The 24,426-nt window shown below is 42.5% G+C and overlaps 1 protein-coding gene across 2 annotated transcripts in view; it reads right to left on the reverse strand.

Annotated features, from left to right (window-relative positions):
• The window catches only part of LOC109905805 (galactosylgalactosylxylosylprotein 3-beta-glucuronosyltransferase 1-like), a 93,078-nt gene that overhangs the window by 21,441 nt on the left and 47,211 nt on the right, over positions 1-24,426 (reverse strand). For both annotated transcript variants that reach the window (XM_020503422.2, XM_031791019.1), the window contains exon 2: positions 12,499-12,749. The gene's annotated coding sequence lies outside the window, so the exon portion shown is untranslated. The remainder of the gene's footprint in view (positions 1-12,498; positions 12,750-24,426) is intronic.

Genomic DNA, 24,426 nt, shown 5'->3' on the forward strand with positions numbered 1-24,426 from the left:
GTGCCTAATGGGTGTGGGCACTCAAGACCGTCTCCTTTCCACGTACTGTTAAGGCAGCCTGTGTAGATTTACACTCCTTGCTTTGCTTAACACAAGGCTGGCACTCTGTCCACTTTAATGCTGCTTAATAACTTAATCAGTCCAAAAGAGAGGCGGGGAGTACACTTTCCCATTTGATGTAGATGAGAATGGCTGTTTAATTTTCTGGAAAAGTTAAGTAAGCCATTTTCAGCTGTGGGTTGCCCTTGATTGATGGCTGGGGTCCTGTCCAGAGTCGGCTGCCTCAGCATTGATGAAAGATTTAGGCGCCCATTCCAAGGCAGGTTATTCTCTGTTGATAACCTCAGCCTGTCTACCACTTTCCCCTTGAATTGATGTGCAACAGCTCAGCCAGGCAAGGCAACCTGAGATGAGGCACTCACACCTTGGGTAGAAAGCACACAGACATTCCCTATGACCATGGGGACTGAAACTGAAACCTCGAGCAAAGGGTAAAGATCAGGTCATGTCATGACATGTCTCATAGTGACCAATGTGTGGCGGTAAACTAATATGATTAGGAAAACAAGTAAAAGGTCAAGACGTATGCCTCTTGTAGGAGATCTAGGACACACATATTATTTTCATTCTATTTTTATTTCACCTTTATTTAACCAGGTAGTCCAGTTGAGAACAAGTTCTCATTTACAACTGCAACCTGGCCAAGATAAAGCAAAGCTTTATGAGGGAGACTGCTTTCCATCGTTGTACCACAAAGCACCACAATTCAGCGTGAAGAGTGAACAGTGACATACAACCATCTTTTCACAAAAATATTCATAGGCTTTATTCACCTAACACTGTATTCACTTCATCCATTCTAATATTTTTTTGTCATTGTGCAATTATTTTATTTGACTTGTGTGATGCAGTGATACACCATCAGTTACGCTGTTTACTGCCTCGATTTTTAAATGCTGATTCTCCTAAGGTCCTAAAGTAGTAGTATTGTATTTTAAAGCGCTTATTTCAGTGTGTGGAGCTGTATGCTGCTGATGCATGGCTATTCTACACCACAGGCACTGGACACACTGAATAGTTTGTTTAGCAATAATTTGTTCCATGACATCTACAAAATGTGAGATGAATCTCATATAAACGGTTCATGAGCCATCAGCATTGTACTGAATGCTATCACAGCACATTTAGAAATGTAATGGGTGTCAGAATCTGACCTTTTGGTGAAAAACGGTAGATTGTACAATTGTTCAGTTCATTGCCATAATCATGCACCATTTAGAAGTAAATATAGCAAGGTCCCAGCATTCAGTGTGGAACAGAGAAGTATGATTAATCTAGCCATAGATCAGGCCCACTCATAAACATAGACCAAGAGTTAGCACCAGGAGCCTCCTAGATAGATTCATGAGTTAATTAAAGTTAGTATATTGAGTGGGAGTTTAGGCCAACACTCCCCACTGTCCTCTCCTCTCAGATGCCATAGCATGCCCTGGTGGTAGCCTGTTCCCCTGATGGGGGAGAGATGATGGATTCTTCACATAAAGCCTTCTCAAGAGCCAAAGTCCCCAATTACTGTATATGCCTGTGTGGAGTGGAAAAATATAGCATTATGAATCTGATCATCACTAATTAAACCAGAGGGAATTAATCCAAAGCTGAGGCAGCCAGCACATGATTTGTGTTGGCTTGGAAAATAATTGGTAAAGGAATGATAAGGAGAGAGAATAATACCAGAACAGACTGAAACCATGAGCTGTGGCTGTGGCTGTGTTGTTAATAGCAATCTTTGTTAAATAGCAAAACTCACATTGATGGTATTTATTGAATTACTGTAACACAATACGTATAAGGTAGTTGAACATGAACATAAAATAGCACTAAGCAGCTATTGTAAATGCCTTGATAACATTATGAATCTGAATATCAACGATATGGATGATGACCATTATAAGGGGGATAAGCTTTAACTGGACATTGATTTCAATGTAGACTTGCATTAGTGTGTCACCATACACATCATTTACCAGTCTACATGGGTACCATTTCTGTACGTACCTGTTGTTTTCTTAGTTGCATAAATCACGAGACTGTTGGCATGACATGCTTTCATTCGCTTTTAACCTGTCACTAAAAGGCAGACCCCTGAAATAAACAATTTTGTTATGGAGTTTTATTTAATAGCTTTGGTAATTAGACACAGAGCTAGCTTTTAGTTGGTTCCTGCACACTTTTGCTTACTATATGAGAGTGATTCCGTTTGGTAATGCAGCCCGCAGGAACACATGTTGACCTTCATACACGCACCGGATTGGCTACTCTGGATCTAGAGAGGTGTGTTGTGTTTGCACGTCTAGCTGCTGATTTGAGTCTAAATGAAAAGCTAGTATAGATAGATTCATCTCATTCAACTCAGAGTACTAAAAGCAGAATGATGTGGGGCATGGGCATGGCCTATCAAGCTACTTAATACTGAACATTACAGCTAAGGCTTTCTATATGCGCAACAAGGCCACCCTGCATTTTGTTTAGTAAAGAAACATGACATGTTTTTATACAAAAAATAAACCATCTTATTTATTTAACCTTTAAAGTCTTCAAGGATGTATTTCAGGTAAACCTACTGCAGCCAATTGATCATATGTAACTGACACAGTTTCAGCAATTAATAAATGGGTTGGTTGTTTAGCAAGAAATTTGACACATGCCAACTATGGGACAAAACTGACAGGGTTTTATAAGCTATATTTTCTCCAATATTCATTGAAAACATAAATACATTTACACAATGAGCACTTGTCTCTCAAATACATTGTTGCAGTTGTTAGTTAGCTAGCTAGCGAATTTTAGCAATATTTTATAATGTTTTAGCAATAATACAGTAGAAGGAATAGAGCTAAACTAACTGGTAGGCAATTGATAGACGTGACATCAGTCAAAACACCTCAAAACAAGACATGGTATCAAGAACAAGATAAAAAATTGTTGAAACGAGCCTCATACGATTCCCCACATGGCAGCCTCTTGTTATTGTTGCTAGCTATCTGGCCATCCAGAATCATAACAACACATGGCCTTCTGGCCCATTGAAGCGTGCGCATCGTTGTAGTGACGTTGTCAGCTAACCTGTCTAAAGATAGAGAATGTAGAGTTGAAGCATTTGCTCAGAAACTTCAAAGTGTACTCTGCACAGACTGGGATTAAAACATTTTGAGAAGACATGACATTTAAAACCCCTTGGTGAAATACCAAATAAGTGTCACACTAGACATTACAATTAATTAAGTAGTCCTATTTGTTTAGTTCATCCAGAGGCCTAACTGAAAATGACTCGTCTTAAGTTTAAGTTCACTTCTTAACGAGGGGCCTCTGACATTTCAATGCTCATCTCTCCAGACTCCACTGTTTTTGCTATCTCAAATAACCGACTGGTTGGCATATTTTTGTCAGCCCTTTTACCTCTTCTGTCCTTGTACATCAGTGGTGCTATCCAATATACAGAGTCACATTCCAAAGCGCTGGAGGGAACAGAAAAATGACACTCGCAGATCATTGTTGACACAGCATTTCTGCATCTGCTGATGCTACAGAACAGTATACTGTCACTGTCTCGGCTGGAAGATGACTTTGCAGAGAGACTCATCGTTGACTTTGATCACATGCCCTATTCTGGCTATTCCAACACTCAGAGGCTAATATCTAGTCAGGATAATCTATTCTCGCCAGCCATCGTCACATCGAGAGATAGCTATCTAATTTGAATGTCTGTAAATGAGACTAGGATCATCAGATACATACAGTAGAAGGAATAGAGCTAAACTAACTGGTAGGCTATTGATAACAAAGAAGAATACACCATTCCATAATATACTGTACCTCTCTACCTCTCTGCCAGACAGTGCAACCATGCCAACAATACCCTTCTGGACCAGGTGGCTCAGAAATCTCAGATGATGATTCCATAATAAAACCCTTTGTTTCCATGAACCCTCTGTCTCCAACCCCTATCCCTCCATGACCCTTGCCAGCTAGAGCATAGTGATAGGATCACACAATCAAGACAGCGGCACAATTGTTCCTTCCTTCACACTGTTCATTACAGAACTTATATATGTCCTGTGGGAGCTGGAAGGCTGTAGTCTGTTTGGCCGGGAGTCTAAACCATGGTGCATCCAAGGGACCCAGTAGCACTAACGAGGACCCCAGGGGATGCAGAATTACCAGAGGAAATGGATCCAATTAAAACGCCCAGCTGTAAATTCCAGGGGAATGAGATGGAATATTTCCCTTTAATTAAGTTATTGGGGGTTATGGATGCTAGCACGGCGACTGTAATCAGGTGCCGTCAGCACTGCATTCAATCACACAATCCTTTATCCGCAGACCTGGGACTTTCTCCTCCGATTAGGCCTCCTGATTGGGCAATTCAAAGGTTTTTTCCTCCCCCCCTACCCTGCATGGTTTGTCACACAAAAGTCCCACAAATCCACTGATTTGGAATGTGACGTGATGTATGCCGTGTTTGAGATATTAATCCTATGTTACATTGAAATATGACCAATGCCACAGTGACAATGTGTGATCATTGTGGTTATTATGCAGTCACCCGTTTTCTTCATCGGATGCCATCTACAGTTGAAGTCAGAAGTCTACATACACCTTAGCCAAATACATGTAAACTCAGTTTTTCACAATTCCTGACATTTAATCCCAGTAAAAATTCCCTGTGTTAGGTCAGTTAGGATCACCACTTTATTTTAAGAATGTGAAATGTTGGAATAATAGTAGAGAGAATTATTTATTTAAGCTTTTATTTGTTTCATCGCATTCCCAGTAGGTCAGAAGTTTACATGCACTCAATTAGTATTTGGTAGTATTGCCTTTAAATTGTTTAACTTGGGTCAAACGTTTCAGGTAGCTTGGGTCAAACGTTTCCACAAGCTTCCTACAATAATTTGGGTGAATTTTGGCCCATTCCTCCTGACAGAGCTGGTGTAACTGAATAAGGTTTGTAGGTCTCCTTGCTCGCACACACTTTTACAGTTCTGCCCACAAATTTTCTATAGGATTGAGGTCAGTGCTTTGCGATGGCCACTCCAATACCTTGACTTTGATGTCCCTAAGCCATTTTGCTCCAACTTTGGAAGTATGCTTGGGGTCATTGTCCATTTGGAAGACCCATTTGTGACCAAGCTTTAACTTGACTGATGTCTTGAGATGTTGCTTCCATATATCCACATAATTTTCCTTCCTCATGAGGCCATCTATTTTGTGAAGAGCACCAGTCCTTCCTACAGCAAAGCACCCCCACAACATAATACTGCCACCCCCATGCTTCACGGTTGGGATGGTATTCTTCAGCTTGCAAGCCGCCCCCTTTTTCCTCCAAACATAACGATGTTCATTATGGCCAAACAGTTCTATTTTTGTTTCATCAGAACAGAGGACATTTCTCCAAAAAGTATGATCTTTGTCACCATGTGCAGTTGCAAACAGTAGTCTGCCTTTTTTATGGCGGTTTTGGAGCAGTGGTTTCTTCCTTGCTGAGCGGCCTTTCAGGTTATGTCGATATAGGACTTGTTTTACTGTGGATATAGATACTTTTGTACTCCAGCATCTTCACAAGGTCCTTTGCTGTTGTTCTGGGATTCATTTGCACTTTTCGCACCAAAGTACATTAATCTCTAGGAGACAGAACGCATCTCCTTCCTGAGCGATATGGCGGCTGCGTGGTCCCATGGTGTTTATACTTGCATACTATTGTTTATACAGATGAACATGGTACCTTCAGGCATTTGGAAATTGCTCCCAAGGATGAACCAGACTTGTGTAGGTCTACAATTTTTTTTCTGAGGTCTTGGCTGATTTCTTTTCATTTTCCATGATGTCAAGCAAAGAGGCACTGAGTTTGAAGGTAGGTCTTGAAATACATCCACAGGTACACCTCCAATTGACTCAAATGATGTCATTTGATTTTCTGGAATTTTCCAAGCTGTTTAATGGCACAGTCAACTTTGTGTATGTAAACTTCTGACCCACTGGAATTGTGATACAGTGAATTATAATTGAAATAATCTCTCTGTAAACAATTGTTGGAAAAATTACTTGTGTCATGCACAAAGTAGATGTCCTAACCGACTTGCCAAAACTATAGTTTGTTCACAAGAAATTTGTGGAGTGGTTGAAAAACGAGTTTTAATGATTCCAACCTAAGTGGATGTAAACTTCCGTCTTCAACTGTATATGTTATGTCTATGCACATACTGTACATATGTGTCTGAGTGGGTGGGGTGGTGAGTATAATAAGAGTTATATTCCCTGAAAATGTTCCATTGTCAATTTCCTGTTAATCCTGGTCATAATCTGTTCCTGGATTGACACAAATGATATTGGCAAATTTACGTGACACTTCGGAATAAAGTTGCCTCTTTTAGCTTGATGAATTAATGCATCTATTCTGAGTATATGGTAGACCCCATGGCCCTAACCTGTTAGACTAGAGTAATGATTTGTGCTGTGGTATTGATTGAACTCATTGTAGACAAGTCAGTGCAAATCGTTCATACAGTTACAATAATGTAATAATGCTGTATGTTTAAGGGTATTAAGTGGCCACTGACAGTATGCACTGTTTAAAGATTACAGCTGTGGATATGTTCTATTGCCCAGCTCAACCTTGTCTGGTGGGGAATGCAATAGTAGAATGCACACATTTGGCAGGGGAATGGCTTCTATTCTATCACATGCTGCCTTATTGTGGTAAAGACCTTTACTCTGGGAATGAAAAGGGTCTGCTGCTGCTCAAGCATAGATTGTAATTCCTTCTTCAATTCACAGGGCTCAAACTGAAGGGCACATATTGATTTGACACATCTCGGGGCTAGAGGAGATTCAAGGTTTCTCCAGGCTCAACAATACACAGATCCCTGAGTTATGAGGAAAATCTCCACGGCTCGAATTGATCGCATGCTGTTCCTCTCTGCCTCATAACCAGAACAATCGGTTTCCGTTCCGTGTAAGTGTATAGGCCTATGTGTATGTAGTGTACCTTAGTCTAACTTTACATTCCATATTCTTCATCTTAACTCTGACTCATTAATAATGTCACAGTTTGCTTTTTATTCCAACAGATACACTACATTACAGTCACAGTACACCTGTAACAGTTCATTTGAATTGGAAAGAAAGCTATGCATATCATGCGTTGCTTTTTTTCCAATTCAAATGAACTGTTACAGGAGTACTGTGACTGTAATGTAGTGTATCTGTTGGAATAAAAACCAATGTGGTAATTGGTTTCCAACCCTACTGTGTTATATAAGTTTAGTAATCACTTGGGGCCCGAGAGCCAATCCCTTGTTTTCAAACAGCATAAACTGTAACATAGTGGCCATATGTTGAGCCAGAAAATGTAGCAGCTGAAATGAGATTGCCTTAGCGAGGATTGTTACTGCTGTATTGCCGCAGGGTGCACTGCACTGCTGCCGAAAAGTTGGGCATCCATCTTCCCCGGTTGGTCCCTACGGAGAAAATCTGGGAGTTTGTGTTTCAGATGTGGCTGACTGTCTCCATCCCTCCCCCTTCTGACTGGTGTGATGGTGGGCTGTGAGGCTGTGATCTGCTACAGTGTGATTAAGTCGCTTCATGCAGCAGGTACATGAGATCTCACAGGCAACGCCTCACAGCACAGTGCCTCAGCAGAGGGCTAGTTATCTCATCTTCCAGGGCTCACAGTGTGCAGGTAGTGTAGCATACTGCCGGCCAACTAGTTCTGGGGTAAATCCATGCAGCACCGCCTCTAGACTGAACATGCTCACGCCTTATTTGGTTCATCTTGATTTATACTGTTGTTTATGGAGGAGTATGCATATTCAGACACATTAGTTTGAGCATTATTACTTTGCATACATGTTATTTGCATAGCTAAATCCATAATATGCCATGACCATGTACATACCGTATGTGACGTTATGGTACAGTGCCTTCAGAAAGTATTCACACCCCTTGACTTTTTTCACATTTTGTTGTGTGACAGCCTGAAATTAATTAAATTGAGATTTGCATTACCTCTCAAAGAAGGGCACCTATTGGTAGATGGGTAAAAAAAAGCGGTTATTAACTATACTGTGGATAATGTATTAATACACCTAGTCCCTACAAAGATACAGGCGTCTATCCTAACTCAGTTGCCGGAGAGGAAAGAAAACGCTCAGGGATTTCACCATGAGACCAATAGTGACTTTAAAACAGTTACAGAGTTTAATGGCTGTGATAAGAGAAAACTGAAGATGTTAGTCCACAATAACAGAGTGAAAAGAAGGAAGCCTGTACAGAATATGCATCCTGTTTGAATTAAGGCACTAAAGTAAAACTGCAAGAAATGTGGCAACGAAATTAACCTTATGTCCTGAATACAAAGTGTTATGTTTGGAGCAAATCCAACACATCACTGAGTACCACTTTACATTTTTTAAAGCATGTTGTTGGCTGCATCATGTTATGGGTATGCTTGTCATCGTCAAGGAATAGGGAGTTTTTTTAGAATCAAAATAATCAGAATCAAGCTAAGCACAGGCAAAATCTTAGAAGAAAATCTGATTCAGTCTGCTATCCATCAGACACCGGGAGACAAATTCACATTTCAGCAGGACAATAACCTAAAACACAAGGCCAAATATACAGTACACTGGAGTTGCGTACCAAGACGACATTGAATGTTCCTTAGTGGCCTAGTTACAGTTTTGACTAAATTGACTTGAAAGTCTATGGCAAGACTTGAAAATGTCTGCTTAGCAATGATCAACAAACAACTTGACAGAGCTTCAATACTTTTTGTACAATCCAGGTGTACAAAGCTCTTAGAGGCCTGCCCAATAAGACTCCCAGCTGTAATCGCTGTCAAAGGTGAGTCTAACATGTACTGACTCAGGGTTGTGAATAGTTATGTAAATGAGATATTTCTGCATTACATTTTCAATAAATGTTCTAAGATTTCTTAAAACATGTTTTTTAGGGTATTGTGTATAGATGGGTGTGAAAGAAATAATGAATTCAGGCTGTAACACACAAAAGAAATGGAATAAATCAAGGGGTAGGAATACTATCCCCACATAAAAAGGATCTCTCCCAAGACCTGAGGAGCAGCACTCTAAGGAATTCTCCAGGTTCTAAATAATACGGTAATAATTGTTGTTTGGCCATTGATAATAAAAAGTACAGATGTTGAAATGCATAAATCTGCGTAAGTATTTTAAGGGAATTTCCTGTATATTACAAAATGGCATGTGTGCACAATTCAGCCGTCAAACTACTGGAAACTGTCACAACTTCCCCCGAAGTCGGTTCCTCTCCTTGTTCAGGCGGCGCTCGGCGTCGCCGGTCTTCGAGCCATCATCGATCCATTTTTCATTTTCCTTTTGTTTTGTCTTGTCTTCCCACACACCTGGTCTCAATTCCCTCATTACATGTTGTGAAATTTAACCATCTGTTCCCCCCATGTCTTTGTGCGGAATTGTTTATTGTAAGTGCATGTGCACGTTTTCTCTGGTGCGCGACGGGTTTTGTACCCATTTGTTTGTTGTTCTGGTTTCCGGTGGTTTTATGAATAAAACTGCTCCGTTGATTACCCAGTTTTGCTCTCCTGCGCCTGACTTCCCTGCCACCAGTTACGCACTCCCTTACAGAAACAAAGTTTGCTGGATGTTATGTGCGGTCAGAGAGTGCGTGGGTCATTATAAACACACAGTACATCACTTTTGATGGAAATGCCAAAGAAAGTGTCAACCAATCCATGCGTTTCCATTTCTCGTCCAAAACAATTTGCAATGTGTGACAGACCATGTGCCACTCTTGCCATAAGAAATAGCAATATAAAATGTTTTCATGGCTTAAAAATGACTAGTTCAGTTGTTTGTTTGGAGCTTTACACTCCATCTCCTGAACTTGAATTAATACTCGAGAAAATAACCATAGTGTGTTGACTATAGTGTAGGTGGCAAATCCCTCTTAATTAATATTAAAGTACATTACTTCTCATATCTTTGATATGTATTTCTGCATGTTTTCCTGCTATTAAAGCCAGAGTCCTTAATCTGTAAAATGCTGAGGGATCAGCCTGGAGAAATGTAACAACTCTCAAATTCAAAGACTTGGCTATGGATGCAAGGACTGACCATCCATGAGATCAAAACAATTGTTTTTACCATGTTTTGAGGCTATAAAGTGTTTGTTAACATTAAAGATGCGGTTGTGGAAAAGTTTATGGACGTGTATTTTTCCCGATCACAGAGAGAAATACAATGAAAGCTGGGGGCTGAGTTCTCACTCAATAATTTACGTTCCAATTTCTTATTCTACAAAAACCTCTGTCTCTGGGGTGTTTGTCATCCAGGTCTAGGGAGAAACGCTGTACACTCCAGCAGAATGAGAAATGCTGTTGTATCTGACAGCAATTCTGCTGGGGTGGATGTGGCCTAACCTAAGGAAAAAATCTAAGTATGACAGTATTTGTGTTGAGGGGATATCATGCTGTAATATTTGAGACTTTAGAAGCAGCATTATAAAGGGGTAGCCCTCAAGATTCCCCAAAACCAGCTACCAACATATGAGTGGTGAGGAATGACTATGCTAGTCATCTGTATTCTTGTCATTGTAGAGGTAAAACCCTTCGAGTAATGTCACGATACTCAATTATTTTGTTGTCCTTCTATAAACCATTATTATTTATTTAACAGGATTTACTCCCACATGCTTTGGTCAGAGCGGGACAGAAGCAGAGCTAGTAGGGTTCGCGGGGGTCTGCAGGGCAGCTGTCGTATTTCTGCTGTTAATTAATAAGCAGGGTTGCTGAAGGGTTGCAGGCTGGGCTGCCAGGAAGCTGCACCCCTCACTCTCCTACTATCTCTCTCTCTCTGCTCTGACACAGTGGGGGCGGATGTGTCTCTGTGGTCCTCTTCAGAGCTGGAAAGGACATCCTCTCAGTTTAATTCAGCCCAACTCCGGTCTCCCGGTGCTCTAGGAGTGTGTGTGTGACAGCTCTCTCTCCTCTCTCCTCTCTCTCCTCTCTCTTCATTTCATTTGAATCTGTCAGTAGGTAGCAGTAATGATTGTTTCAGCATCTCATTTCTCTGGGCCCACAGATTGGCAGAGCTAAGCTAGCCCTCACAGCAGCCAATCACGGTCTGTAAATCTATGACGGGAGACTACCTGATTGGTTGGTCTGAACTAATTGAACTCCCACCTATTTGGGGAATGAGAATGTCATTTATAGCACATTATTTCACAACACAGACAATATGTTCTTTGCCTAGAACGGAATGTATCTACTGTTGTAAAGATATTAAAACACTACTGCACTTTTTCATTACAGTGTAATTACTTTAGAAATCACAATGATCTAATCCAGAGCCAAACACTCAACAGGAAGTCACAGGTTTTGTGTGTGTAATAATACAGGAGACAAGACAACAATGAAAAAACAAAAAAACATTGATTGCATCATGAGGAACAATACATCCGATATCCCGTTGTACCCTTTGTTTCTAACAATGAAGATCTCACCTAACAGGAATAGTAGTTGTCTCCCAGGGTACTGCGGTAAAATTATTTTATGTACATTTTGTAGACAGTGTGCTGACGAGACTTATTTCAGCATTGTTGTTTGTATCAGGCAAGGCAGAGGGAGAATGAGGAATGCATTCATCTGGCCCAAGGCTTTTAAGTCGAAAAGCACAAAAGACGACAGGCAGCACCCACAGGTGTTTCCCTCCACCAGCTTGCTCACTCCTCCCTCCTTCCACCTCTGAAGTGGATTTTTTTCTGCTTTTCCATCACATTCACCTTCACCTTCCTTCTTCCTCCCAGACCTCCTTCTCCTCTCCCCTCTCAAGCCGACATCTACCTATTCAACTCGGAGGTATCTGGCTCTAATAATACGGTATCAGGGTCGGGGGCTCACAGATGGTTGAAATAAGTGGATCTGTCAGATCATTTCGCCCCTGTCGTTTTCCTAATCCCTTTATCCCCTGTAAAAAAGGAATAGTGCACAGAGAGTAGGAGTGGCCAGAGGTAGCCCTGTTTTAACCTACATCATCCCACTTATCATGTCCCCTGATATAGACATGATTGTGTCATCACTTTTACATTTAGCTGGAAATACTAATAAATAATTCAGCAGTGCGTTTGTTCATCTGCTATGAAACAAAACAGAGGGCAACACGACACAGGGCAGCATGAGCCTGACAGATTCTGCTCAGTGTATGATACACATACAGTAGTTTATGTTGGGATAAGAAACGGCACACCTGTTGGCAGGCCTCTGGCCCCGTAATGGATGCTGCCTGATATACAATTCATTGCCTTTTTTTATAGGAGACAGTGCATTCCCTACGTACAGTACTTTTGCTCATTTGGAAAATGACCAATGCCTGTGGCCAGAATGGCAGCTTTACCTCTGGTGAGAAATGAAGATTCATGTCAACATAGAGCAATGAAGATACTCACAATCAACAGTGTTCTGCCCGTCTGCAGCCAGCAAGGATCTCGTCAGTTTTTTTGTAGTGTGGTCTGCTAGTAACCCTGGCCTCTTAAGTCCTCATACATCCCTTAATTGGACAAACTTGGAGGGCGGTGGTTATGAGCGCTGTGGCTGGTGATGAAGAGGAGTGGATCTTTGGCTCTGGAGTGTAGCAGGGCTTGCAGGACGGCTGGTGGTATCCAGACCATGTGCACTGTCACGTCGTAAGGGCAGGCTCCTACAGAAACATGAAGGGAGAGCAGGGAGTATTAGAATGGCCCTTCTCATTATAAAACAATGGGTCTTATTGAAGGGGTGGTATGATGGCGCTTCAGTGGGCAGAGGTTGGAAACGACAAAGCTGCCATTGGGTGGATGTTTTACTCAAATGATGTAGAGATACATTTTAGTTCACAGACATGCATGCAATGAGGACTATTTACATAGTTTGTCATGTGGGTGTGGCTAGAGAACAATGCCCATGTACAGTTATTCAGGACCCAAGTGGATATTGGCTTTGCCATTTTGAAGTGGAAGTGCTGATTGTCAACCAACTTCCATGAATTTATTCTTGGATAAATAATTTATTGGTTTGTTTCACCAAGGACAGGAAAACAGAATCCCGATGGGACGTTTACAGGACAAACCCACAGAAAAAGCCAAGCCATCCAAATAGAAATCTGACAAGTTATTCAGACTATTATCTATAAATAGCTCTTCCTCTGAGTGTCGCCCCTGGGGAGCAACATTGAAGATGTCCATTTCTGAAAAACAAGACTAACACGCCAGCTGCACTTCTGCCCGATTCTCAGCAATTTCTTCACACGCAAGGGATGCTACCCATCCCTTTTCATTATTAATGAGAGCTGCTCTGTATTTTGCGCCAGCCACAGTATTATTTCTGCTGTGTTTGTCCGGAGGCAGTCACTGCCACAGAGGACGGCTGAATGATGCCGCATGTGAAAAATAAGGGTGGCTGAAAACCAACACAATTACAGCTTATTGACAAGACAAACAACAGATGCCGTGCAATGACATGCAGCTGTTATAACCCTGATCTAAATCCAATAAGATAAGATTACTTATACTAACCCAATTGATCTCAACCATGACCAAAATATGATTTGTTTTTATCCAGCTAGCTAATTCCCAAACACGTAGTTTGACTCAAGGTCCTCCAATGGCAGGAGAACAACATACACTGTTACTACTCACTGATGTATACTATTTCCCATTCAAATTCTGATACTCATAAATACAACATTGATAACACAGCACTCAGTGAATTAACAAAGACGCTGAATGAAGTCAAGATGGTCATCTTTGTGGCTTTCCTAATCTTATTCAAAACTTGGTGAACAGTGACAACCAGGTGGTGGTATTCCCACTATGGTCCTGTTCACCTCAGCTGACCACTCTGACCACTCTCTCTGTCCCTCCAGTCTCCCTGCTGACAGAGACAAATGAACTGCGCAGACCCACCATGGTATGGATGAATCAACACCATCTCGCTCTATAACCCCTGTCCCCCCAGCTCTCTCCCAGTCAACCCCGACACGCATGATGACCCCTGACCTTTTATTTTACAGGCCTAATTCCAAACATTGATGATATCAGTGGCCAACTAAGATGACAGAAAAAGAATGAGACTCAATAGGCATAGCCCTATATGATAGACCATTGTGATCCACAGGGATCTGTGGGCTTGTTTTTGCTTTGCGACAAAAGCTGTAATTATGTAGAAAACAATCCATGACTTCAAACAGTCTGGAAGTGTAGCTGGTATTAGCCCATGGGGTCCACTCCATTTTAATTCAGACTCTACCTGATGTTGCTGCAGGGAGCGGTCTAGAGGACAAACCACACCAGAGCTTTCTGGCCCTGAGGAAAATGAACACCAACTGCACAGAACTCTGGGACGGAACACTGTGTGATCTTGTACACAGGTCTGTCTCAAACAGTTACTTCCTCTCACCATCACCATGGTAACCACTTTCAACCTTTGATGGGCATGGTCTCTGGAGGTTTTTGGAGGATTTCCTAAGTCCCAGTCTTCAGAATGGCACACAGATAATCCTGCCCTTCTCAAAGCTGCTCATGCGGATCGAACCTCGCTCTGTATGGAACAGTCACACAAGCCTTCTAAGGCATACGGACACACTTAATGTCATCGGCTTTCATAGGAGAGACCCTGTGGACCAGAATGTATATTGTAGGAGTTTATTCAGTGAGTGGAAAATGCAACGGTGATGAATAACAAAGGCTGACGTCTATTGAATCTCTGATGCAGGGGTAAAGTGATGCCTGAGATAATGATAGGGGTGGCCCATGCTGAAGACATCTGTCATTCAAGTGAATTTGGGTGGGATTGTAATGAAAGATAATTAATCACGCCTTTGAGCACCGACTCTATTATTAATTCAGGCGTGCCCATGCTGAGTAAATGTTTCTTTATTCTCTCATAAGTGGTCAATATTAATAATGCACAAAGGGCCAAGTTCAGCATCAGTCTTTGCAAAGTTCTTGCGCAAAACGAAAAGGTTTCGTTAGACCATCAATGGTAATTGGAGGTGCTGTGGGCTTGGGTTTCTGTGGTTGGGAGGGACATACAGATGTAGGATCTTAATCTAATCATCCTGTTGCAGGATAACCTTTCCTGCTATATCAAACTGGCTCAAATTAAGATCCTACATCTGTAATTGGAGGTGCTGTGGGCTTGGGTTTCTGTGGTAGGGAGGGAGGTAGTGGCTTGATCGATCCATAGGATAGCTGAAGGTAGGCACCAGGCAGCTCGTCAGCTCTCTGTGGAGGTTAAGAGCTCCAGCATAGCTGTCCTCTCACACACTGGACAATCATCCAAGCTGAGGGTCGCCTCTGCTCAGGGCCTGAGCTACACACGGACCCATCCAATTAAATGAAATCATAATTACAGTAATAATTGAGTTGGATGGAAGCTGGTTCTAATTATCTCCACTACTGTCATTTAAAGATGCTTTTAATTACTTGTAAATTATATGACTTAAACCACATTAGCGCCTCACTTGAAATGTCTATGGTTTATAGCGTAATGTCATAATCTTGATTACATTTTAAGAATGTTAAGTGTATGAAGCAAGATTGTTTGTACACCATCTCCCAATGAAGATATATGTTTTCTGCTCTACATGACATTTTAAAGAGTGATCATGCTGTGTTTCCTTTCTTCATTAAGGCTGTGGTGAACGGCCTCCTGTGCATTCTTTGCCTTGTTTATGATTTACTGAAGAAAATAAGAAATCTGTAGTGAGCTCCCCGACCAGACCAGACCAGCCATGGTTGCCATGGTAACATGTTAACTCTCACTGTCATCTTTACGCTGTCATTGGGAATGCTTCTCACTCAGAGGTTTAACCACAACAACCATTTACCATCTAACTGATTGTCTTCATCATCACCGGACCCCCCATGTTAGTTTGTGGCGGATAGGAAAGGCAGAGGGCAACAGCACTGTTTTCATGTGTGAAAATCCAAAAGGACAATGCCTCTAATCTCTGTGGAGTCTTTTTCCCTGGCACCTCATGTAATGCCATTTGGTTTTGAGATGACTGGTAATTGCTTACAGGTACAGATGATCTCACCTTATGCACCATGGAGAATTGGAACAGTGAGGATCTGATTGAGGGCAGACCCATTCAGAGAACGAGCACATTCGTCATTTATGGCCACTATGTAAAAGAAAAACACCATGTACTGAACATGTATGTCCAGTTTCCCTATCATGCCTTGGGCTATGTTACTTCTATACAGCGCAATACAGCATCTGTATAGAATACAAAATAATTTCATGGAGAATTATGAATTGGAGGAACAATGAGGTGGATGATAAAAGTCCTATGCATGCCCCTCATGCACATTCATGTCGATGCCCGTACTCATACTTAAAGGACAGTAGACAGTGGACTTGGTTTGTCTGATGATATTTCCTCCACTTTATCAGCACTTGTCGATGTTGTTGGGTCCAGCCCTATGACCACTAATGTGTGAAAATTAATCAATTTATCTGCCGCTGACCATGCCAAAATCTCCTCAAAGTACTAGATTAGAGAGGGGCTGCTATTAAACCTCCCCGGCTGTGGGCACAGCAATGGCAGGCAGGGAGAGAGGTAGGCAAGCAGGGAGGGAGAGAGGCAGTTAGGGAGGCAGGCAGGCAGGCAGGGCCTGGTATTAGCAACACCAAACACGCTCCCTTCAGGAGGTTGGCAAGTAGTCAGGCCATGGCTCTAACCAACTCCCATCCCCTGCTCTCCTCTCTCACCCAGTCCTCCTCAGAGAGGGCTCAGGTTCTGCCAAAGACAGAGGACAGGAGAAGGTTGTGGCATTACAGCAACCCCTCACCCCACACACGCACACATGCACACACACACACCCACATATTCCCTTCCACGTCTCCTCTTCTGTAAAAAGATATGCTGATCTGCGCATAGAAATCCAAGCCCAAGGCAGAACAGTAGAGTGGTTCAGTATAGCGGTAGACAGGATCCTGCTGCAGATCCTCCTTAGGGTGTAAATAAATAATAGCCCCTGGATGTACTGTATGCAGTGCTTGCTTTAGGAAGAAGGTCAGCTACTCTTGAATATTATACAAAAATGCCCAACACAATATCTGCTAAATACATAAATAGCAACAGCCTCAAGTATGTGCGTTAATTTTGCACAACGGCACAATGACCCTTAATTATTTCATCCATTGGTGCGGCAGATTTCATTTCTCTATAAAACCAAAGACTGTTGTGAATGTTTTCAGTGCCATTTAATGTAATAGCTCTCTCAATCCCAATGTGAAGTAAAATAAAGTGGTTCCAAAGAGCACTTCCTGAGGATGGCGAACTCCAAGGAGGGAAGGACTGTATGGTCATTTCCTTTACAGTAGCAGACTGGCAGTGCACTGCAGAGCCAGAGCCCGACCTTTCAGTCTATCCCATTCATCTGCTACAGCTGTCACTCAACCTTTCAGGTTCATTCTGTAGCTGCAAGGGGTTCAATTAATCTTGGCAAAATGGGAGGACGGCTCATTTTCACCCTTGGTGAGTAGGTTACAGCTCTTCTGGTTACTTGGCTGTTTTCCCTCTGCATGTTTGTCCCAAGGTGCTATGCAGCCAGAATAGCAAGAGCCTTCAGCAGCATAGTCACCAGCCACTTTCAGAGGGACTCAGAAGGTGATGACATGCTCTGGGATTCGATTTTAGTCCCCTGCCTGTCCAGAATGTTTATGAGGGTACCATTATTGGCTTCAATAATAGACCTTTGGGAACAAGGGGAAATGGTGTTGTGAAATTGAGAGCTCACCTTGACATATTTCTCACTTTATCGTCTGTAATTAGTCCTTCACAGCACTACATTTGATTATCATTTGAGGTAGCAGGCCTCTCCAGAACAATTTTGTTTTATTATTTGTTGTGGTCTACTTGACTGTCATGCAATTGGTAGTCATGGCCATTGGCCAAAACCACACTCAGATTGAAGCAACAGAAGACCTGTTATGTCTCTGTTTGACATGGATTATGATATGGGTTGACTTCATTGTCTTAAAGTACACGTCCTTTATAAACTCAGCAAAAATACATTTCCTCTCACTGTCAACTGAGTTTATTTTCAGCAAACTTAACATGTGTAAATATTTGTATGAACATAACAAGATTCAACAACTGAGACATAAACTGAACAAGTTCCACAGACATGTGACTAACAGAATTGGAATAATGTGTCCCTGAACAAAGGGGGGGTCAAAATCAAAAGTAACAGTCAGTATATGGTGTGGCCACCAGCTGCACGTACTGAAGTGCATCTCCTCCTCATGGACTGCACCAGATTTGCCAGTTCTTGCTGTGAAATGTTACCAAACTCTTCAATGGGATTGAGATCCGGGCTCTTCGCTTGCCATGGCAGAACACTGACATTCCTGTCTTGCAGGAAATCACGCACAGAATGAGCAGTATGGCTGGTGGCATTGTCATGCTGGAGGGTCATGTCAGGATGAGCCTGCAGGAAGGGTACCACATGAGGGAGGCGGATGTCTTCTCTGTAACGCACAGCATTGTGATTGCCTGCAATGACAGCAAGCTCAGTCCTATGATACTGTGACACATCACCCCAGACCATGACGGACCCTCCACCTTCAAATCGATCCCGCTCCAGAGTACAGAGTAACGCTCATTCCTTTCGATGATAAACGCGAATCCGACCATCACCCCTGGTGAGACAAAACCGCGACTACTCGTCAGTGAAGACCCCTTTTTGCCAGTCCTGTCTGGTCCAGCGACTGTGGGTTTGTGCCCAAAGGCACAGAGGTTCTGCCTACAACAGGCCTACAAGCCCTCAGTCCAACCTCTCTCAGCCTATTGCGGACAGTCTGAGCACTGATGGAGGGATTGTGCGTTCCTGGTGTAACTCGGGCAGTTGTTGTTACCATCCTGTACCGGTGTGATGTTCGGATGTACCGATCTTGTGCAGATGTTGTTACACATGGTCTGCCACAGCGAGAACGATCAGCTGTCCGTCCTGTCTCCCTGTAGCACCGTCTCACAGTATGGACATCGCAATGTATTGCCCTGGCCACATCTGCAGTCCTCATGCCTCCTTGCAGCATGCCTAAGCCACGTCCACACAGATGAGCAGGGACCCTGGGCATCCTTCTTTTGGTGTTTTTCAGAGTCAGTAGAAAGGCCTCTTTAGTGTCCTAAGTTTTCATAACTGTGACCTTAATTGCCATCCATCTTTAAGCTGTTAGTGTCTTAACGACCATTCCACAGGTGCATGTACATGAATTGTTTATGGTTCATTGAACAATCATGGGAAACAGTGTCTAAACGACAGGGCCCTGAAAAAGGGATGTTTCTTTTTTTGCTGAGTTTAGTCTTAGTATTCAAAACTTAATGGAAGCTTCCCACCCGCAACACTCAGCATCTCCACATCCCTCCCTGACAATCTGACAAATATGTCCAGGAAAGAGCTGTTTTAATTCGTTTCTTCTCTCATTAGAATCACCACAGCCTTTATTAAATTGGATGTTTGACTGTCTTCTAGGAGCTCCTTTTGAATGTTTTATGATATTTATAGAATCGCATTGGGAAAAGTATTTCTGAGATTGTGTGGATTAACTATGTGCAGGCTTGTAAATGATTCCCTGATGATTTCTCTAACATGCATAACGTGGTTAGTGAGTACAGTCTACTATAGCTAGCACATTACATTATGCCAGTGAACACATCCCACAGCAACGTGACCTCTAATCACGTATCATATTACACGTTTCATTCCACAGCTGTGAACCAACGGCAATCTGGGCACGTCTGCGGCTCCAGACGCAGTCAACCACAACAATGAGAAAATCCCTTTACACGCTCCAACAATTGAATACAATGTGAGTTGAAATTATATGCTGCCTCTCCCGGAGGTACCCCACTGGACGCCTTAAAAGGTAATATACCTTCTGCTACAGAGTGCAATCACACGGTTCACACCTTGACTCTGGATAATTAGAAGGGCTTGAGGAAATGAGAGGAGCTGCACTTGCCGTAAAACAGAGGCTTAAGCAATCTCCATGAGATGAGAGACCTTATAAAGAACACTGTCCGTGCGTCCTTGTTGGATCAGTGGTCTAGCATACCGTGAACATCCTGCCAGTGTTGGGATGAAGACGTGGTTAGCGGTTCCCTCTCGGCAGTAGTTAACAAGCTGTGCTGCTTTAAAAATATTACTAAAAAGACTCCTACACCAGTTTTAAATATAACAGAGAGGCTTTATGTAAGAATGAGTAATGTGACAGCTACTAACATCAGGGTATTTTAGGATATAGTAATACTCTTCTTTCAGACTCATGTTAAAAACAACGTCCATTTGATTTACAATGAAACAGACACAGCGTCCTCTTTTGAAGTTGGGATGGGGAAACGAGTGTACTGTACGAGTGGACATACTGCACTGTTCTCACTGCTCAGCTCTCTCCTGACAGGTCCAATCAGATCGGAGATGAATGACAAGGCATTCTCCCTTGTCTGTCTGTTTGCCTGCTTGTCTGTCTGCCATCAGCAGTGCTGACTGAGAGCCTTCTATGAATAGTTCAGTCAGCGCTGTTCTGGTAGGCACAGTACTTCACGTTCTCCTGGGGATCTGATCACTACTTCCCCGTCATCCCCCCACAGACTGCTAGTGTGCTAGCCCGGAACAGTACTGGCTTGGCATGACTGCAGTGGGCGTAGAAACTAAAGTCACAGCGAAGTGGGAGTTGCCCACACATTTAATCTTGATTTGATACTGCGGATACACAGGAAGGAAAAAAAACAAAATCATTGACTGAGGAAATTCACTGTCGACAGAAAAGAGAGGGGGAAAACCATTGGGTTTGATAGATTGGAGCAGTGGTTCCCAAACGTATTATAGTCCTGTACTCCTTCAAACATTCAACCTCCAGCTGCATGCCCCCTCTAGCACCAGGGTCAGCGCACTCTCAAATGTTTTTTGTTGTTGTTTTTTTGCCATCATTGTACGATACATTTATTAAACATAAGAATGAGTGTGAGTTTTTGTCGCAACCTGGCTCGTGGGAAGTGACAAAGAGCTCTTATAGGACCAGGGTACAAATAATAATATAATAATAAACAATACTTTTGCTCTTTATTTAACCATCTTACATATACTGTACAACCTTATTTGTTCATCAAAAATTGTGAATAATTCACCACAGGTTAATGAGAAGGGTGTGCTTGAAAGGATGCACATAACTCTGCAATGTTGGGTTGTATTGGAGAGAGTCTCAGTCTTAAGTCATTTTTACACACAGTCTGTGCCTGTATTTAGTTTTCATGCTATTGAGGGCCAAGAATCCACTCTCACATAGGTATGTGGTTGCAAAGGGCCTCAGTGTCTTAACAGTGCGATTTGCCAAGGCAGGATACTCTGAACGCAGCCAAATCCAGAAATCTGGCATTGGCTTCTGATAAAATTTTCACAGAACCGCTTGTTGCAATTTCGATGAGGCTCTCTTGTTCAGATATCGGTAAGTGGACTGGAGGCAGGGCATGAAAGAGATAACAAATCCAGTTGTTTGTGTCATCCATTTGGGGAAAGTATCTGCGTAATTGCACACCCAACTCACTCAGGTGCTTCGCTATATCACATTTGACATTGTCCTTAACTTGAGTTCATTTGCTCACAAAAAATCATATAATGATGGAAAGACCTGTGTGTTTTCCTTGTTAATGCAGACAGAGAAGAGCTCCAACTTCTTAATCATAGCTTCAATTGTGTCCCGCACATTGAATATAGTTGTAGAGAGCCCTGTAATCCAAGATTCAGATAATTCAGGCGAGAACAAACATTACCCAGATAGGCCAGTCGTGTGAGAAACTCGTCATCTTGCAAGCTGTCAGACAAGTGAAAATTATGGTCAGTAAAGAAAACTTTTAAGCTCATCTCTTAATTTTTTTAAAACGTGTCAATACTTTGCCCCTTGATAACCAGTACACTTTTGTATGTTGTAAAAGCGTTACATGGTCGCTGCCCATATCATTGCATAGTGCAGAAAATACACGAGAGTTCAGGGGCCTTTCTTTAACGAAGTTAATCATTTTCACTGTAGTGTCAAAAACATCTTTCAAGCTGTCAGGCATTCCCTTGGCACCAAGAGCCTCCTGTGAGAGAGTAAAGGTTAATGTGATTGGATGCTAATTATTTGACTAGGCTACCTGTATTTGACATTGTGTTGTTATTTCGCTGAATTTTATTTTTTGACAGTGAAACGAGGCTACTCATGCGAGAGAAAAAAACAAAATGAAATTTATAGCCCGTTGGAAAATATAAATGTGAAGAAAAACAAAATGTACAAAAAAATATATATATAAAAAAAAAAACCGTGAATCATATTTTTATTTGGCGTACCCCTGACGGCATTGCACGTACCCCTGACGGCATTGCACGTACCCCTGACGGCATTGCACGTACCCCTGACGGCATTGCGCGTACCCCAGTTTGGGAATACCTGGATTAGAGAACTCGGTGTGAGGATAAGTATTCAACCAATAGCTGAATCGACAGTCTATTAACTGAACTTGTAGATGATAACTGATCATTTATTTCACCCTGATTCCTTTAGGACATTTTCCTCCATCTGTCCATCAGGGTCTATTTCTCCCATGTCTGTCTCCTGGTCTGTCTCTTCTGTTTATCTCTTGGAGTCTCTCAACAGTCCATTTATCCTAATCAGTCTCCTGCCTTGTCTCTAGGCCAACCTTCCAGGCCTGGGACTCTGCACTCGTGCCATGGACACCCAGCCTCAAAGTGATCAGGCCCAGTAGAAAAGCTCCCATTTTGGGCTCTAAATGATCACCCCTGTGCCAGCTCCCTGGAGAGCCTTGGGAAATGAGTCTCTCTCTCTCCTCTTTACAGCAGAGCACTGATGTTTTAGTTGAGCTGTTCAAGAGAAGCCTCCCTCTGAGAAGACTAGCAGGTTGAGCTTTTCTGCCTTTGAGCAGAACCACAGTCTAATTGCCATCAGTTTGTGTGTGTGTGAGAGAGAGAGAGCGAAAGACAAAAGGGAGCGAGAGAGAGACAGAGAGAGAGAAAGAGAGACACCCTAATGAAGGAGAGAAGTGCTCACGTAGCAGATCACGTTACTGACACACTAAGGGAGAATGGTGACTAATTGCTGAATGGAGGAAAAATCCTATTGCTGAGAAAGTTTCAATTGTTTTAATAAAGCAATGGGCTGCAGATGTTACAAAGACTATAATGTTATAATCATTTGGTGGGTGCTTATATTTGTCATTTTTCATGGAAATGTGTTTTTCACATTTTCCAACTCCCCCTTTGATACTGTAGGCCATGTCCAATTAGCGTTAAGTGCCTTGCCCAAGGGCACATCAACAGATTATTTTATCTTCTTGGCTCGGGGATTCAAACTAGCAACCTTTAGGTTACTGACCCAACGCTCTAACCGCTTGGCTACCTGCCACCCACTGCCTAGCCTACTAATCATTGTGTGGGACAACAAGATGATTTTCTGACCGAATCCATTGACCTAGCTAAACTGCACAACATTTCACAGGAATAAGTATGTGAAATATACTGTACATGTTCACCTGTGTGTGTGTCTAATAGGATATAGAGAGTGCAGGTGATTCACGCTGTTTGTATGTATTGGGGGTGGCCCCGGTCACAGGAAGACGACATGTTCACTGGAGCTCCCTGTTGACACTCAACCATGTGTTACATTCGCTCAAGGCAAAAAAAAAGTGACTTCCTGGAATGAGTGATGGGACGTCGGTAGATATGTGGGCTAGCACTCTCCACACACTGGTAGATAATGGATGCCCTTCCTGCCACTGGCGCACATTGACATGAGGACACGGCTGCCTCCAGCACGCTTCTTTATCAGCTCACCTAGGGATTGTAGCACAGACACACACACTGCCCACCATTGTGTGCCCCATTAACCTCCCTGTGCTCATAACAGTGGCTGTTGTGTGCAAGGTTCCCCTCACCTCGGCCGAGGTATTTATCTGCAGGTAAGCAGTGCACACCTCCTAATGTGATACCGCAACACCTCACTGCAAGGCACACTTATTCCCACCATGCCCCCTGCTTCAAGGGTAGAGAGAGGTGCGGGAGCATTGCCATGAAAGGCAGAGTTCCTTAGAAATGTGTGCTGTATCTCTCTGCTGTTTTCAAATGTGTTTTTCTGCTTGATTTAGAATGTGTTTCTTTGCTTGATTTCGAATCTGTTTGTCTGCTTGATTTCAATGTGTTTGTCTGCTTGATTTAGAATGTCTGCTTGATTTAGAATCTTGATTTAGAATGTGTTGTCTGCTTGATTTAGAATGTGTTTGTCTGCTTGATTTAGAATGTGTTTGTCTGCTTGATTTAGAATGTGTTTGTCTGCTT

This window comes from Oncorhynchus kisutch, linkage group LG15 (assembly GCF_002021735.2).
Source record: "Oncorhynchus kisutch isolate 150728-3 linkage group LG15, Okis_V2, whole genome shotgun sequence".
Lineage (NCBI taxonomy): Eukaryota > Metazoa > Chordata > Actinopteri > Salmoniformes > Salmonidae > Oncorhynchus > Oncorhynchus kisutch.